The sequence below is a fragment of the Heterodontus francisci genome, chromosome 21 (genome assembly GCF_036365525.1).
Source record: "Heterodontus francisci isolate sHetFra1 chromosome 21, sHetFra1.hap1, whole genome shotgun sequence".
In the NCBI taxonomy this organism is placed as follows: Eukaryota; Metazoa; Chordata; class Chondrichthyes; order Heterodontiformes; family Heterodontidae; genus Heterodontus; species Heterodontus francisci.
Window position 1 is genome coordinate 43,691,174 of NC_090391.1, and position 16,137 is coordinate 43,707,310.

The 16,137-nt window shown below is 46.1% G+C and overlaps 1 pseudogene; it reads right to left on the bottom strand.

The window, feature by feature from the left end:
* Positions 1-554: 554 nt before the first annotated feature.
* LOC137381103 (uncharacterized) lies at positions 555-10,131 on the bottom strand (annotated as a pseudogene).
* Between the last annotated feature and the right edge of the window lie 6,006 nt (positions 10,132-16,137).

Sequence of the window (16,137 nt, forward strand, 5' to 3'; positions counted from 1 at the left end):
ACACAGAGAGTGGTGGGTGCGTGGAATGCGCTGCCGGCGGTAGTAGTCGAAGCAGATACATTAGGGGCATTTAAGCGACTCTTGGATAGGTACATGGATGATAGCAGAATGAAGCGTATGTCGGTAGTTTGATCTTCGAGTAGGTTAAAGTTTCGGCACAACATCGTGGGCCGAAGGGCCTGTACTGTGCTGTACTGTTCTATGTTCTATGTTCTATTTTCCATGACTCTGATTGGCAGTTAACTGTCAGTCACCATAAACTGGTGCATTCTCCATGGCAACGTCTCTACCAATCAGAATCCACTTGCCAACCAATCAGCACTCTCTTACATAGTATAAATGTATTGCTTATCTTTACATTGGTATTCTATAGATTTGTCCTGATGGGTGAAAGATGAAAATGTTCGACAAATGTTTTTGTTTTCAGCAATACTCAAAAAAATTAAGAAGTATATCAAATTGTCTCAAAAGTAGAACCTTATATTAATTCACTTCTGTCCCACATCGGAATTTGCAGGCTTTTATTATGAGATTCGTCAATCGAAACCAATGTCTTAATTGATCGTTTTAAACGTGGCTCTCTGATAGGTTGTGAAATCTTCCATTTCAGATCCCGCCAGTCGGCGGTTTGCTGCGCTGGTAATTTTATCATGAAGGCAGTTTTGTGTGGTCACTTGGCTCCCGCTTTTCCCAGTCCTTTGACTACTTGCCCTCTCCCAGACATGTCGCCTCTTCACTCGAATCAGTCTTGAATGAGAAGGGAACTTCTACAGGCTCCTTTTTTTTTAATACAGCCTGCCCCGAACTGCCTTCGAATAAGGACAGATGGAGAGCAGGAAAAGGAGGAGACCAAGTGAGGATTAAACAGAGTGTGGGAGAGGAGAGAGACAGTACAGAGAATGGTCTCTGATCGCTCTGCGCCCCCATCTCCAGCTTCAACCGTTTTCACAATCATAGAACCGAAGTATAAACTCTGACAGACTGGGACTCCATCACCAGGTATTTTCAGATGCCCTGGGCTTTTCACTAACCACGTGTTACAATGAACAGACAGTAATATTCCTTTCTAAATATCTTCTATCTCAAGTCAACCTGTCTCCTACCATTCCAGTCTGCAGTCCACTCCAGTTACTGCGCTCCTATCTCCACTGGCTCGAATTTCAACAGGGTTCCCGCTGGCCCTGAATTCCCCAGAGCAGAGGAAATGTATCTGCAGCTTTTTTATTGGATGTGGGCGTCACTGTCAAGGCCAGCATTTGTTGTTCATCTCGAATTAACAACTGAGTGACTTGCAAGGCAATTTCAGGGGGCAGTTAAGAGTAAACCACATTGCAGTGGGTCTGGAGTCACATGTATGCCAGACCAGGTAAGTACGGCAGATGTCCATCCCTAAAGGGCATTTGTGAACGAAATTTATTTTTTTGCTGACAATTGATGATAGTTTCATGGCACCATTACTGAGACTGTCTTTCATAGAATCATATAATAGAATCATAGAAAGTTTATAGCACAGAAAGAGGCCACTTGGCCCATCGTGTCTGCACCGACGGTGAATCGAGCCACCCAGACTAACCCATCTTCCAGCATTTATTCCATAGCCCTGCACGTGACAGCACTCCAGGTGTATATCCAGACTCCTTTTGAATGAGTTGAGCGTTCCTGCCTTTACAGCCCTGACAGAAAGTGAGTTCCAGAGCCCCGCCACCCACAGGGTGAAAAACATTTCCTCATCTCCCCTAGAAGCTTTCTACCAATCACTTTAAATCTATGCCCCACTCGTCATTGACCTCTCTGGTATGATAAATAGGCCCTTCACTTCCACTCTATCCAGGCCCCTCAAAATTTTGTACGTCTCCATCAGATCTCCACTCAGCCTCCTCTGTTCCAAGGAAAACAACCACTGCCTATCCAATCTTTCATCACATCTGTATTTTTCCAGTCCTGGCAACATCCTCATAAATCTCCTCTGTACCCTAGTGTAATTTCTGAAATGAGGTGACAGATTTTTCAGTTCCAGAATTTTTTTTCTATTTATTTATTGAATTTAAATTCCACCAGCTGCCGTGGTGGGATTTGAAACAACATCCCCAAAATATTATCCTGGACTTCTGGATTACCAGCTCAGTGACATTACTACACCAACGTCTGCCCTTCAACAGGGAGAATGGGCGCTCAGTTCTCAGTTTCTCCTCAGGCTTTCAATCATATTCAAACAAAGTTACTCTCTTTGTCTCTCTCCAACCTTAGCTCCTTCTTCTATCCCCCACCACCACATACACACACACACACACACACACACACGTACACACACACACGTACACACACACACACACACGTACACACACACACACACACACACGTACACACACACACACACACACACACACACACACACACACACACACACACACACACACACACACACACACACACACACACACACAAACACACACACATTGACCTGAAACGTTAACTCAGGTTCACTCTCCAGAGATGCTGCCAAACCTGCTGAGTGTTTCCAGCACTTTCTTTGTCCACTTCGCCTTGAATGTTGTTTCCTTCTCCACTTTCTGCCAGCTCGCCATATTCCTTGATTATATGAGAGACCAAAAATCTGTCCATCCCGACCTGAAATGTATTCAATGACAGGGAATCCACAACACTATGGGGACGAGCATTCCAAAGTTTCACAGCCCTTTGAGTGAAGTAATTTCACCTCATCCAACTCCTAAATGATCGCACCCATATCCTGAGACTGTGTCCCCCTGTGTTACATTCCTCGACAAGCGGATACAATCTCTTATTGTCTACCATATCCAGCTCCTTCAGAATCTTGCATGTTTCAATGAGATTGCCTCTCATTCTCTAAACTCCAGACAATATAGACTCAATATGCTCAGCCTCCCTTATTAGGGAAACCCCCTCACCCTAAGATTTACTGAACCTTCGCTGAACCGCCTCCAATACAAGTATATCCTTTCTTAAATGTTGAGATGAAAACTGCACACCGTACTCCAGATGTGGTCTCACCAATAGCCTGTACAATTGTAACAAGACTTCTTTATTCCTTTACTCCAACCCCCTTGTAATAAAGGCTGACATGACATTTTGCCTTCCTAAATGGTTGCTGTGCCTGCACGCGAAATTTCTGTATTCCTCTACAAGCTTACCCAAGACTGTTTGAACAGCAGCACTTACAAGTTTCAGGGACAGGTTAGGTACTGAATAATCCGCGCTCTGCCAGACAGTGCACAGTCAGGCACTGACAGTTAGGTTCTCTCCTGATGTCCAGGAAAATCTAGGATGGATAAACTCACCTGCACATCATAGGGGGAGACAATATCTGTCTCACACACAGCACTGAACGTGTGCTCTCAGACACAGTAACTGCCCACCTGTCCATACAGTCCAGGGAAACAGTCCAGGTGAGACACTGCCCCTGCGATCTCCCATCAACTTTCCATCAGCAGAGAGAAAGGCAAGGGTGAGGACAGGAGCAGTCCCAGCTTCCAAATGGTACTGCACTTTGATGAGACAAGCGATGCATTCTTGCCCCTCACAGATATTTCACCACAGACAGGGACATTATTAATCTCACACTTTGGAAATGTGTCAGAGACTGAGAAATAACAACGTTCCAGATTAACCCTCTCTTGCTTGTCGAGCTGTCTGCAGTCTGGCAGCTGAGGGCAGTTGGTTAATACCCTCAGTGACCCTGTGTATCATTCTGATTAAATTAATCAGATACTTTTGTCATTATGAAAATTTCAAACAAGGTTAACTGTCAGTCATCATAAACTGTTGTATTTTCCATGGCAACGCCTCTACCAATAAGAGTCCAGCTGCCAACCAATCAGCACTCTCTTCTTATACAGTATAATTTCTTGCTTCTCCTTACATTGGTATTCTTGCGGCTTGTCCTGATGAGTGCAAGACGAAAACTTCGATAAAATGTCTCTATTGTCAGCAATACTCAAGCTCTGAGCAACCAAACGACTAATTTTATCTGCAAATGTTGCCTCATAGATTAACTCCTACACAATCCCAGCAAATACACTGAGACCCTCTTCCCTCCCACCTCTCACCAGGATTGGTTTGAGAAATTTCCCTTCAGGGTCACAGTCGGTGAAAGATTATTTACATCAGAAGATACTGAGAGAAACTGAGAGAAGGGTTCTATCTAGTTGAATAGTTCTAGATTGTTAAGTCAGTTTCAATTGCAAACACTCAGTTGGACATCAGTGAAGTCAATTTCAGTCGGAAATTTCGGCGCACACTCCAGTGCCAGTACTGAGGGAGTGCTGCTCTGTCAGAAGTACCGTCGACCAGATCAGATATTAAAATAAGACGCCAATTGCCCTCTCAGGTAGATGTAACAGATCCCATGGCATTAGTCTGAAGAAGAGCAGTAGTGGTGGTGGGGGGGGGTGGGTCTCCCCGGTATCCTGTGGCCGAATATTTATCAGTCAACCAACATTACTGCAGCAAATTATCTAGGTTTTGGAATCTGGCTTTTGCGGGGTCTTGCTGTGCATAAACTGGCTTCCGATTTTCCTCCATCACAACAGCGACTGCACTTCCCGTATTACTTCATTGGCTGTTGAGCGTTAGGAGACGCACTGAGGTCGTGAAGGGCGCTATAGAAATGCAAGTCTTTCTTCACTGCTGACAACGCATCATTCCGGGAATACAGAGTCTGAATTTCAAAGATTTAATATTTAAATCACGTATACAAAAACTGTGTGCCGACATTATTAACAATATATCAACACTCTTTGCTACTCAAGTCCTTCCCAAAGGAGTTCCCATGGTTTCAGTATGAGGATTGTCAGTGTATTGTCATCAGTCAGGTTTTAATAGATGCTCATAGTCTGTGGTCTCTCAGAACCCGTGTCTGAGGGATCTTGCTCACAGTCTGAAGTATCACTGCTGTCCCCAGTGCAGTCTGCTCTAGCCCGCTTCCTGGCCGTGTGGCCGCACTGGGTTGTGGAATGGACGCGGGCACGGGTGCAATGTCACCCCGCGAGAGGGCAGAATGCACCAGATGCACGGTGCCAATCTCATGCGGCCAGGACTCAGCACTGACCGGTGGGAGAGTTGACTGCAGCAGAGCTGTGACACGACCGAAGCCACGGTCAATATATCCAACCAGCCTTTCCAAACCGGATGAGACAGTGCAGGTTAGAGCCTGAAAGGCGCCTGTTTGAGCCTCAATCAACGATGCCAGGGCGGGGACCACCGGATCCTGGGCAGGGGGCATCACTGTGGCATCCGTGGAGCTGACCGTAGGCTCCTTGGTGGACTGCACCGTGGTGAGGTCTTGTGACAGAGCACCACCCAGTATGGACACAGACTCCTCCATCCTCTCAGACAGGGTGAGGCAGTTCTTGGACAGGTTGTCCAGTGCCTCCAGCAGTTGATGATGCACATGGAAGATCCTCCTTTTAAAGGCTGGGCTAGTGAACTCTCCATCCTTGTCCTCTTCGGCAGAGCTGGAAGCTGAGCTTGTCCTTCGGCCATCCATCTCCTGCACTCTCCTTTCCACTGTGGCCAGCTTCTGCTCATCATTCCTGAATGATTCACTCTCTGTGCATCCAGACAACTGGACATCTCTTCCACCAGCGAATCCCGTGTTGGTGTCCTGGAAGTTTGGAGCCGGTGACAAAGCCTTTTCTGTTCGCTGGTCCTCTTCCATCTCATACACCGCAGGACCCAAGTAATGGCTCAGACCTGGAACAGAGGGGAGAGGAGCAAGTGTCAGTGTGTGAGGGGAAGTTTAGATAGCAGCAAGGTGAGGGGGCAGCACAATGTGAGTGCAGGGGCGCCACAACGTCCACGTGATTGCTTAACAGAAGAGAGAGGATAAGAGTATTAGATCTTCACCCTGTGTCAACCGGCCTCCAACACTGTCATTCTGCATTTTTCTCCAGCTGCCGAGCCATATGATATCCAGAGATTCTTGCTCCAACTGGGTGAGCTCCTGAATACAGGTCCTCTTCCTGGGCTTGTGTGCCAGTTTGTCCTGTGGAGAGAGTGGGAGGAAGTTAGTCTCTGCTGTCTGAGGCTGTAATCTGCAGAGGTGTTGGGGCAACTCCAGATAAAGGAAGAAAACGTGCATTTTTATAGCACCATTCAGGAATCAAGATGTCCCGAACACTCTACAGCCACTGGAGGACTTTGGAAATCTCGTCACTGCTGTAATGTAGGAAATGCTGCTGCCAATTTTCCAGCAGCGTGCTCCCACTTTGTGATCAATGACCAGATAATGTGTTTCAGTGCAGTTTGTTGGGGGATAAATGTTCGCCCAGGGAACCCAGGTGAACTCTCTTGTTCTCCTTCAAAATAGTGCAATGAGATTGTTTACACCCTCTGAGAGGACAGGACCGTGGTCTGACATCCAGGGCAATTTGGCAAATGGGATCCAAAATTGGCTTAGTGGCAGGAAACAGAGGGTAATAGTCGGCGGGTGTAGTTGCGAGTGGAAGCCTGTGACCAGTGGTGTACCACAGGGATCGGTGCTTGGACCCTTGCTGTTTGTAGAGTACATTAATGATTTAGACATGAATATAATAGGTATGATTAGTAAGTTTGCAGATGACACGATAATTGGTGTTGTCGTAAATAGTGATGAGGGAAGCCTTAGATTACAGGATGATATAGATGGGCTGGTAAGATGGGCGGAGCAGTGGCAAATGGAATGTAATCCTGAGAAGTGTGAGGTGATGCATTTTGAGAGGACCTGCAAGCCAAATGAATATACGATGGATGATAGGAAGTGCAGAGGGTCAGAGAGACCTTGGTGTACTTGCCCATAGATCACTGAAGGCCGCAGCACCGGTAGATAAAATGGTTAGGAAGGCAGATGGGATACATGCCCTTATTAGGCAAGGCATAAAAATAAGAGCAGGGAGGTTATGATGGATCTGTATAAAACGCTAGTTAGGCCACAGCTGGAGTATTGTGTTCAGTACTGGGCTCCAGACTATAGGAAGGATGCGATTTCACTGGAGAAGGCGAGGGTTGTTTTCCATAGAGCAGCGATGGCTGAGGGGGGACATGATTGAGGTAGACTAAATAATGAAGGGCATTGATAGGTTAGATAGAAAGAAACGTTTTCTCTTAGTGGAGTGGTCAATAACCAGGGGGCACAGATTTAAGCGACGGGGAAGGAGGTTTAGAGGGGATTGAGGAAAAATGTTTTCACCCAGAGCGTGGTTGGAATCTGGAACGCACTGCCTGAAGGTGTGTTAGAGGCAGAAACCCACACAACACTTAAGAAGAATTTAGATGAGCACTTGAAACGCCATAACATGCAAGGCGATAGGCCAAGTGCTGGAAAATGGGATTAGAATCGTTAGGTGCTTGATGGCCGGCACAGACACCATGGGCTGAAGGGCCTGTTTCTGTGCTGTATAAATTTATGACTATCTCACCTAAACTTAAACACCATTGTTAACCTAGATAATGCTCTTTAGTCTGTGAAATAGGACTGTAATCCACCATCTCTGACCCGAAGGTGACCTACTGAACTATGGAAGATACAAACAAAGATACGGGGCTGCATTTGTATTGCAACTTTGAAGACCAGATAGCGTTGTCAAATGCTTTATCGCCAATGAAGTACTTTGAAGTGTATTCGCTGTTGGAATGGCTGAAATGCGGCAGTCACTGTGTACACAGCAAGATCCCAAATTCAGCAATGTGATTCTGACCTGATCATCTGCTTTTGTGTTGCTGATTGAGGGATTAATATTGGGGAGAATTGTCCCTCTGCTCTTCCTCCACATAGTGGCCATGGGATCATTTACATCTACCTGAAAGGCCTGACGGGATCTCTCTTTGTCATTGCATCGGAAACGTGTCACCTCTGACTGTCTTACAATTGTATGGGGACCTGGTGAGACTGCACCTGGAGTACTGTGTACAGTTTGGTCTCCGCACCGATCGAAGGATATATTTCCCTGGAGGTAGTTCTGGTTTGGTACCACGGATGAGACGGTTGTCCTACGTTGTGATGCTGAGCAAATTGTGCTCATACTCTCGGCAGTTTAGAAGAATGAGAGGTGGTGGTTCACATTCGTACCAACGACTTAGGTAGAAAGAGGTATGAGGTCCTGCAACAAGAATTTAGGGAGCTCGGTGGCAGATTAAAAAGCAGCACGTCAAAAGTTGTAATCTCTGGATTACTCCCGGTACCATGTCCTACTGAGCATAGGAAGAGAATGATAGAGCAGATGAATGCGTGGCTGATGAAATGGTGCATGAGGGAGGGCTTTAGTTTGCTAGATCACTGGGTCTGTTTCTGGCGAAGGTGTGACCTGTACAAGTTGGAAACGTTGCACCTGGCCCAGAACGGGACCAACATACTTGCTGGGAGGTTTGTTAGTGCTTTTGGCGGGGTAGGGGTGGGGTGGTTAAATTATTTTGTCAGGGGATGGGATACAGAGTGGCAGTACAGTAAGGGGTGATACGCAGTCTAATATGGAGGAGCAATTGAGACAGTCTGGAAGGCAGTGCAAGTATAGACCTGTTAATGCACAAGCGAATAAATGCAAGGCTGGATTACATCTGTTTTAAAGAAAGGATTCTTCCTAGTAAGGCTGATGAATTGAGGGCGTTGATTAACACATGGGAATATGATATTATTGCTATCAAAGTGACATGGTTGAGGAAAGGGCAGGCCAGGCAGCTCAATATTCCAGGGTATAGAATCTTCAGGCGTGACAGGGGAGGGGCTAAAAGAGGAGGTGGCATTGGACTGTTGATCTGGAAGTCAATTACTGCAGTAAGGAGGGATGATATCTTAGAAGGTTCCTCAAAAGCGGAGGGGTCAATAATCAGTGGGCACAGATTTCAGGTAAGGGGCAGGAGGTTTAGACGGGACGTGAGGAAAAAAAATTTCACCCAGAGGGTGGTTGGAATCTGGAACACACTGACTCAAGGGGTGGCAGAGGCAGGAAACCTCACAACATTTAAGAAGTATTTAGATGAGCACTTGAAACGCTGTAGCGTGAAGGCTACGGGCCAAGTACTGGAAAATGGGATTAGAATAGATAGGTGCTTGATGACTGGCACAGACATGATGGGTCGAATCACTTGTTTCTGTGCTGTATAACTCAATGATCGCATTGAAACATATATAAAACTGAAGGAGGTTGATAAGGTAGACACTGAGTGGGTTTTCCTCTGGCTGGGGAATCTAGACACAGGGACACAGCCTCAGTATTAGGAGCCAATCATGTAGGACTGAGAGGAGGAGAAATGTATTCACTCAGAGGATGTGAAACATTGGAATTCTTCATCTCAGAATGTTGCAGACGCCTCATCTTTGAGTATTAACAAGTCTGTGATTGATATTTTTGTAAACTCTCAGGGAATCGAGGAATATGGGGAGCAGGTGGAAAAATTGAGCTGATGCAGAAGATCAGCCATGATTGTATTGAAGGTTGGAGCAGATTTGAGGGACCATATGATCTATCCCTGCTCCTCGTGGCCTTAGGCAGCACTTGCTAATTGGTGTGTCAAGTTAGCTTGTTGTGCTCAGGTCCTGGAGTGGAACCTGAACTCACAAAGTTGTGACTGAGAGGTCACAGTGTTACCAACAGAGCCGCAGAACTATGCACCAGAATGAGAGCAGGAATGAGGGTCTTCAGTTAATGTGGAGAGACTGGAGAAGCTGGGATTGTTCTCCTTAGAGCAGGGTAATAAAATGGGAGATTTAATAGAGGTGTTCAAATTGGGCGGGTTTTATGCAGCAAATAAGGAGAAACTATTTTTCTGCACCTGTTCAAATCGAGCAGGGAGATCTTCCATGTCACACGTGACTTGTTTAACCCAATCATGGTAAGGACGCACTTCTGACAGTGTCGCAGTCCCTGAGCAGTGCACCAGGAGTCTTACCCTTGCAGTACGGGTGATGTCATTGAACTTCTTGCGGCACTGCCCCCCTGTCCGAATGATATCAGTCCTGGCATTCACATTGAGGGCCACCTCGTCACAGGCCTGGTGTAGTGTCTGTCTGGGCATCTTCCTCCCATCCGAGGGGAAGAAGACTTACTTGAGGGACCTCACCTGCTCCATCAGAATCTCCACTGCTGCATCGCTGAATCTCGGAGCTTTCGAGTCCGACATGTTTCAGGGACGGAGGCAGCGAAGAAGCAGCGACTGCAGCCGAAGTGATGGAGGAGAGAGAGGTTTAAAGAGCGCCGTGCCCGCCGGAAATCCCAGCCGCCGGAAATTCCCAACCTTCCAGCTGGGCGAACAGTCCGTCAGTGCACCGCACGCTGGTTACTTATCCCAATCCCATACAAAGACAGGCCGCCAGTCAAAGTGATTCCTGCCAATGACAGGAGTTTTCAACACTCCCGCCTGATATCTGTCCGCACTCAAAATTCTCCCTGGTTCAGACAGCAGCGGTGCTGCTCTATAAAGAGCTGTGTTAAAGCACCACAAACACTGTCTGAAATGCAACCCCCACCTCTTATTTAATGTTGAATTCCTTGCCTTAACATTTGCAGCACATCACACAGACAGTATTCTGCAGGTATTTTGTTCAATACAAACTTGCTGACTGATTTCTTTGAACAGGAGATAAATACACCATACACAGATTGTCAAATAGATGATTAATAGTGTATCTATGACTAACTGTACTGTGTATGAATGTAATATTAATTCTGTATCTGTCAGTATCTGGTTTTGTGTGTGAATGTGCTATGAATTTTTCATCTGTCACTATCTGGGACTATGTGTGAATACAGGATTAATTCTGACTCAGATAAAAACTGAAGGTGCTGGGAATACTCAGCAGCAGAGTTAATTTTTCAGGTCTGCGACCTTTCATCGGAACTGTTAAAGGATAGAAATGTAACAGGCTATGAACAAGTGAAGACTGGGCGGGGTTGAGGGGAAGAAGAACACAAGGGAAGGTGTGTGAGAGGATGAGGGCAGGAGAGAATAAATGATAAAGAGGTCATGGAACAAAGGCAAAGTGAGTGTCAATTTTTGTACTAAAAGACATAGCATTATTCTGGAGAGAGTGTTAATGACAGAATAATGAACAGATCTGTCCAAATGCAAACATCTGGAAAAGAAGAAGTTTGATGCAGGCCCATGGTTAAAATAAAATGAAATACAAAAGTCAAGTCATACTCTGAAGTTTCTGAGCTCACTGTTGAGTCCAGGAGGCTGTCGTGTGCCTACATTCTGTCCCTGTCACTCTCTGCTACTGTGAGTGCATGTGGGAATAATTCTGTCTGTCACTCTCTGGTCATTCTCGATCTGAAACTTCCTGATACTTGAAACTTCCTGATACTATGCATGAGGGACGGAGACACTCTCTACGTGTAAATCTCTGCTACAGATTATGAGTTTGGGATTCATTCGACCCCCTCTGGTACTGTGGGTGATGTAATCATTCTGTGTCTGGTCAGTCTCTCGTACTCTATGCTATTGTGGGGTACAAAATGTACATACTGTATCTGTCAGTCCCCGATAAAATATGATTTCTGCATTAATTCTGCATTGGTCTGACGGTGTTACTGCATATGAGTGTGGGATTCATTCTGTACTTGTCCGTTTCTGGGACTGTGTGTGTATGGGATGTATTCAGTTTCTCTTCGCTCTGATACTTTAAGTGTGAGTTCAGTTCTATACCTGAGGATGAGTTTATTTTGTTGCTGTTGTTGTTTGTAGCAATCTCTGGTATAACGGGTAACTGAGAGATTATTTCTGTGGCTGCTTGCATCTGGTCCTGTGCAGTAGTGGGATTCATTTTGCATTCATTCTTCGCCTGCTTGGGAGTCTTGACATGAGTGGCGCCGGCTGGAGGAGCCGTTTTGGCGGCTGCTGTATCGGTCATGTCCCGGACTTAACACAAATTCTCTCTGTCAGTCAGAACTGGGTCAGAAATGAAGCCGGTGGTGGCGACACTGAGCATCTTAAATGCAGTGAGTGGACGGGGCGGAGACAACCTGCTGTCTCTCTATGTTTCCCTCTTTTCCTAAATATTCCAATTCCACTGAAATTCTGGAACTACAGAGTCCCAGACTGGATCCTTCTTGTCTCTGATACCTCTTGTCGAACAGGATTCACTCGAATTAAATACTCCGATTTCAACTTAAACACATTTATTTCTGCACTGTTTGCCCTCTCCCTCGATCACTGCCATGTTCTCTACTTTTGTTAGACTGAAGTCTGAAATTAGCATGAATTTTACCTTGAATTCCCACTTTGGGAATGAGCAGGGGAGCAATGCGTTTATTTGACTGGAAAATCTAGGTATTTTACTCAAGAGGAACTCGAATATCTGGCGCTGAGTCCGGACCCACGTTCACAGGGCATTAAACTAACAGGAGCCAGTCAGGAAGACAGAGGCGTGGTGGTAATGACAGTGGTTTAGTAATATGCAGAAACCCAGACAATTGTTTGCGGACATGGGATCGAATCCCACCACAGCAGGTGGTAAATACTGCGCATTCTCGGGAGTATTTGTAGTTTCTCATCTCAGTAAATGTTATGCACTCTGAGGCCGGTGCTCTTGAAGCTCAGGTTGCTCCGCTGAAACAGTGAACATTTGATGGGAGGTTCAATGGAGGAGTTGAAATTCAGGAAGGATGTGCATGTATTCTACAAAGAGAAAGGGTTTCCCCATACAGGTGGGTCGGTCACAACATAATTATGGTATTAAAGCACGATTACAGCACAGACGGCGGCCATTCAGACCGTGCTGATCTGCACAAGAGCAAGTTAGCTAATCCCACTCCCCTTGCCTTTTCCTTGTAACCCTGCATTTTTCTCTTCAGCTAATTATCCAATTTCACTTTGAAAACCACGATTGAATCTGCCTCCACCACACTATCAGACAGTGCATTCCAGATCCAAACCACTCACTGTACAAGAAAAGTTTTTTTTTTAATTTTCCCTCATGTTGCCTCTGGCAGTTTTACCAATCACCTTAAATCGGTGTCCTCTCGTTCTTGCCGCTTCTCCCAATGGGAACAGTTTCTCCCATTCTTCTCTGTCCAGATGAGTTTGAACACCTCGATTGACTCTCCTCGCAGCCTTCTCTTCTCGAAGGAAAGCAGTTCCAGCTTCTCCAATCTATCCATGTAACTGAAGTCCCTCATCCCTGGAACTATTCTTGTAGGGTGGCACAGTGGTGCAGTGGTTCGCACCGCAACCTCACAGCTCCAGCGACCCAGGTTTAATTCTGGGTACTGCCTGTGTGGAGTTTGCAAGTTCTCCCTGTGTCTGCTTGGGTTTTCACCGGGTACTCCGGTTTCCCCCCATCACCAAAAGGTTGAAAGGTAAATTGGACAATATAAATTGCCACTAGTATAGGTAGGTGGTAGGGGAATATAGGGACAGGTGGGGATGTGGCAGGAATATGGGATTAGTGTAGGATTAGTATAAATGGGTGGTTGATGGTCGGCACAGACACGTTGGGTCGAAGGGCCTGTTTCAGTGCTGTATCTCTAAACTAAAAAAATAAGTAAATTTTTTCTGCATTCTCTCTGTACTTCAAACAGAAAATGTGGTGTCCAGAATTGGACACAATATTCCAAGAACCCGTGTTTTTCAAAGCTTCACCATAACTTCCCTGCTTTTGCACCCTCTGCTCTGTTTATGAAGCCCAGGATCCATCTGCCATATTTCTCTTTCTCAATCTGTCCTGACACCCTCAATGAATTTTGTTTAGTTTCGAGATACAGCTTTGAAACAGGCCCTTCGGCCCACCGAGTCTTTGCCGACCATCAACCACCCATTTATACTAATCCAATATTCCTACCACATCTCCACCTGTCCCGATATCCTCCTACACAAATTAGGGGTAATTTATAATGGCTAATTTACCTGTCAACTTGCAAGTCTTTTGGCTTGTGGGAGGAAACCGGAGCACCCGAAGAAAACCCACGCAGACACAGGGAGAACTTGCAAACTCCACTCAGGCCGTGCCCAGAATTGAACCCGGGTCGCTGGAGCTGTGAGGCTGCGGTGCTAACCACTGCGCCACTGTGCTGCCCCATATAGCCCTCCTTTCCTGCACCTCCTTTTGGAATTATAGCCTTTAGTTTATGTTGTCTCTCCAACTCACACACAGTACAGACCCAGACAATGATCGGATGTTTCTGTTCATCTTTCCATCCAGTATCAGTGTTAATTAATGTACAATATACACTTTACCATCAAAACATCCTGGCTGAAACAGCACAGATGGCAACAAATGGTTTGCTAACAAAGCTAACCTCTGTAATTAATCTGATTAATATATCTCCCCCCTTCACATCATTGTTAACCAGTTGTTTTTTCACCATAGCTCAGTGGGTAGCACACACTGTAAATCAGAAGACTGTGTGTTCAAGTTCCACAACAGGACTTGAGCACAAAAATCTATGTTGACACTCCAGTGCAGTACTGAGGGAGTGCGTCACTGGAGGCGGTGCTGTATTTCCAATGGGACATCCAAACAATGGCCTCGTATGCCCTCGCTGGTGGATGTAAAATGATGCTATGGCAATATTTGAATGAAGGGCAGGGGAAGTTACCCTGGTGCCCTCCTAATATTTACCCCTCAATCAACAGCATTAAAAACAGAGGATCTGGGTAATTATCACATTGGTGTCGGTGGGATCTTGCTGTGCACTAATTATCTGTTGTGGTTCCGACATTACAACAGTGATGAAGCTTCAAAGGTTCTTAATTGGCTGGAAGCCATTTTGTGACATCATAAGGTCTTAACTGGCGTTACATAAATGCCAGTGTTTCTTTGGTTTCAAAGTTTGTCCCTGTGTCCGTTTCCACCCAGGATATTTGGGAAGACTGAAACGATTGTTTCTGATACACGTTCCAAACTCTTTTCCCCAGTTACCAACTCCATTCCCCTCCCTGACACATGTCGCTTGTGTGTAACCTTGGTGTCATATTTGACCCCGAGATGTGCTTCCAACCACACATCACTAAGACTGTCCATTTCCACCTCCGTAACATCACCTGATATTGTCCCTGTCTCAGCTCATCTGCTATTGAAACCCTCATTCATGCCTTCGTTACCTCTAGACTGGACAATTCAACACACTCCTGGCTGTTCTCCCACATTCTACTCTCCATAAATTTGAGGTCATCCCAAACTCTGCCAACAATGTCCTAAATCACACCGAGTCCAGTTTATCCCTCACCCCCTGTTCACCTCTCACCCCGTGTGCTCTCTGACCGACACTGGCTCCCGGTAAAGCAGCACATGGATTGTAAAATTCTCATCTTTGTTTTCAAATCCCTCCATGTCCCCTCCTCCTCTCCCTATCTCTGTAACCTCCTCCAGCCCGGACAATTCTTATCCTCCTGTTCAAATCCCACTATGTCCCCTCTCCCCCTCCCTATCTCATACCTTCCTCCAGCACCACAAACATACAAGCTGTTGGTCACCTGTCCCTAATATCTCCTTATGTTACTGAGTATTATGTTTTGTGTTATAGTGACCACCCTCAAGCGGCTGGGGATGTTTTCTCACGTTGGAGGCGCTCGGAGAATGCAATTTCTTCTTGTTGTTAAACCTGTTAAGTGCGCATGCGTGATGTAGCTCCGCCCCCCCAGCTGATGAATGAAGGGAAAAGCGCATGTGTGCTGCCCTCCCCTGCAGCCATTCACAGAGTCAGCAGCAGCAGCGGGTTTGAAACAGTGGCGAATGGAGAGATCCCGCTTCCCGGCGGAATAGAGTAAATTGCAGCCTCCTTCCAGCAGCAAATGGCGCTGGGAGAGTGTGTGCACAGTGGTTCAGGTCAGAACTGAGACCGGGGAAAGTTCTGGAGGGGAGGTGGGGCTGAATTGTAAGGGGCAGAGTGGAGCAAGAAAAGGTCCCGGAGCAGAGAGAGGGAGCGGGGCTGAGGGAAGGCAATACTCAGGCTGTCTCTGTGCTGGCTGTGTGCACGTGTGGAAAGAGGCTAAACGAGTGAGCATAAAATTTGACATGGAATACAACATGGAGAAATGTGAGGTTATCCACTTTGGGAGGAAAAGCAGAAATACAGAATATTATTTAAATGGTCAGACGCTGGGAAGTGTTGAATTACAAAGGCATTTGGGTGTCTGTTCATGAATCACTGAAATCTAACATGCAGGTATTTTAAGCAATTAAGGTAC